Here is a 2,684-nt window from a genome sequence, read left to right as displayed (position 1 = left end):
GTCGAAGAAGAGTTTCGACCATTCAACCAGAATTTGTTTAAAAATTATCACGGTTTAATTCTAATGTGTGCGTTCGTATGTTCTTTTTTACGGCTACAGTTCGTATGTCGTTTGTCATTAATATTTTAAAAAATTTGGGATTTTTTTTTTTCAATAACCTTGAACAGACCTTTGTGAGGACTTCCTTGTGAGCGCTTGCTTGGAGTACGGGCAGAAACTTGTTCACACGCTATTAAGGTTTTGGGGACATGCGATTTGACTTTCTTGAAGTTTTCTTTTAATTCTAATATAGAGGCGGGTTGATCTGCGTTAACGTCTATATTTTAGACTAGCTTTTCATCAGTAAATGGAAAATTTTCTCTGTAAATAGTAAATTTTCTCTGTTTCAGCCGGTGCGGCGCTCTATCATACCATTGCCTTGAAGTGGTGAGAAGTGGTCGTGATATTATGAATAGCAAGTAATTTTGTAAATTCTGTGAAAAGGGTTGAAGTAAACTGTGCTTCTTGATCACCTGGTATTGTTTGCGATAACCAGAAGAGTGAGATGTAATTGTATACAAAGAATTCGGAAAGGATACGTTTCAGGCCATCGTGTGAATCTATCAATTATGCCAAGTATATAGCGATTGCCATCACATTGAGCAAGCGGACCAACAATGTCTATATGGACGTTTCGGAATCCTTTGGGAATTTCTATTTTGCGTGCTGATGTTTTCGTCTTTTTCTTTTTTTTCTGGCCAAAAATACCATTCAGCCATTAATTTGTTCGTTGCTCTTGATCCTGCATGTGAAATTCTATGCAATTTACCGAACCCTGCCCTTGTAAAGTTGGTGGAACAGAAGGTCTTGCGATTTTCACGAACACTTCACAACAAATTTTGTATTTTATGGATGGAACTTTCATTTGCTTTAGGTTAAGATCTTTCCTAACTGGTGCAATGCATTTGAAAGGCCTTGTCTGTCTCGCAACTGAAGCAACTGAAGTGATTGATTGTGAAATAGATTGCGAGCAACTCTCGATCGAAGAAATTTATGTATGTTTAGTTTTCATTTGAAATATATTTAAAAGATAGTATTATTATTATTATTATTTTAATTTTAGACTAATGAATTGAATTCTTAGACTAAAAAAAAGACATTGAGCACTAGCAACACAGGCTATCGGCTCTAATTTAAATAAATGGATATTAGATAATAAGCTTAGTAGTATTAATAAAGTAAAATATTGAATTGATGTTCTGTTCTGAAGCTGATTGTAGAATGTTCAAAGGGTTAATCGTTCCAAATGCAATACTTCTAGCCAAGGAAAAGTTGAGGCAGTCGCAGAGAATGTGCTTTATAGTAAGAGTTTGTCCACAACAGTAGATTGGGGGAGAAGACTTCTTCAGGATCCATTGGTGAGTTGCAATTGTATGACCAAGGCGGATTCTCGAGAATGGATCTTGGTTTTCTCAACATTTGTTGGATATAGAGGTGGAGTTAATTGAGGGTTAATGCAAGAGTAGTATTGATGACGGCAGCATACTCTGCTCATTTCCCAGTAAGCCAATGTGACTTGGTACCAATAACATTTTAATTTTTCCGTCGGTTATAGTAATTATATTCCTTAATTTGTTGGTGGTGCTCCATCTCGAAGTCGAAGGATTCCGAACAGCTTGTAATACAGACGAACTGCCGGTAACAATAACGGTTTTGAGTTTGTTTTTATGGGCAAGGTTGGCAGCGTGAAGGATAGCTCTGGCTTCGGTTATGAAAGTATAAGTACTTTCGTGAAATATGTGATTGAGAAGAACCCGTCCTGTAGCATCTACCACCGCACAAGCAGGAGGCAGACCAGGAGATTTTGAGCCTTCTGTGTACAAAAGATTCCAACCAGTGCTTGGGTTAACCTAATTTATGTTTATTTTACGTGAATGTATATTTTTTTTCATGTTATGGGATTTACAATTTGTGCATTATTTTATAACAAATGGAAAACAAGCAATAAAAATATTTATTTTATAGTTGAAATATAGTCCATCTCTTTTCAACATACCAAAAAAAAAAAATAGTTGAAATATATATTCACCAATCATTTTATTAGAGAGTAATAAATAACAATTTGAGAACCACAAAGAATGCCGTCAAAACAATTTCTAGAATTTCAAAATTTCAGGCAATAATTAAAATTAATGTAATTATAAAGAATCGCAAAAAGCATCAATGGTAAAATGGTAATCGTTGACTACTTAGGAATTGTAAACTCCGATATCTGGAGACAATCAACGAAGGAATCCACTATCATATATTATACATAATATGGATTTGGCAAGCCGTCAAAGGTTTCTACGTCTATTTGAACGAATGACCCAAGAGGAACGCTCCACAATACCGCTTTACACTATGGAAATGTTCTCGGCGTTTCCTGGAGAAGTAGCTAGAGATGAACTTAAGATGTTGCACGATCATCCGGATTCCTTTGTGGATATGTTTTGCGGTTTTCGAGTGATCGAAATGCAAGCCACTCTAAACTACGATCTTATGAATGACACTTTGAAAACAAATTCAACGTTTCTTTCGGAAGCCGATGATACGATTCTTTTCCGATCAATTTATTTGATTGACAATCTCGTCTCTTCCTCTACAACAGAAGAAAACAATTTGTGCCCCAAAAGTGCTGAAGAGGACCAAGATCAGTTTGAAAA

The sequence above is a fragment of the Glossina fuscipes genome, unplaced genomic scaffold (genome assembly GCF_014805625.2).
Source record: "Glossina fuscipes isolate IAEA_lab_2018 unplaced genomic scaffold, Yale_Gfus_2 60336, whole genome shotgun sequence".
Lineage (NCBI taxonomy): Eukaryota > Metazoa > Arthropoda > Insecta > Diptera > Glossinidae > Glossina > Glossina fuscipes.
This window is presented reverse-complemented; position numbering follows the sequence as displayed.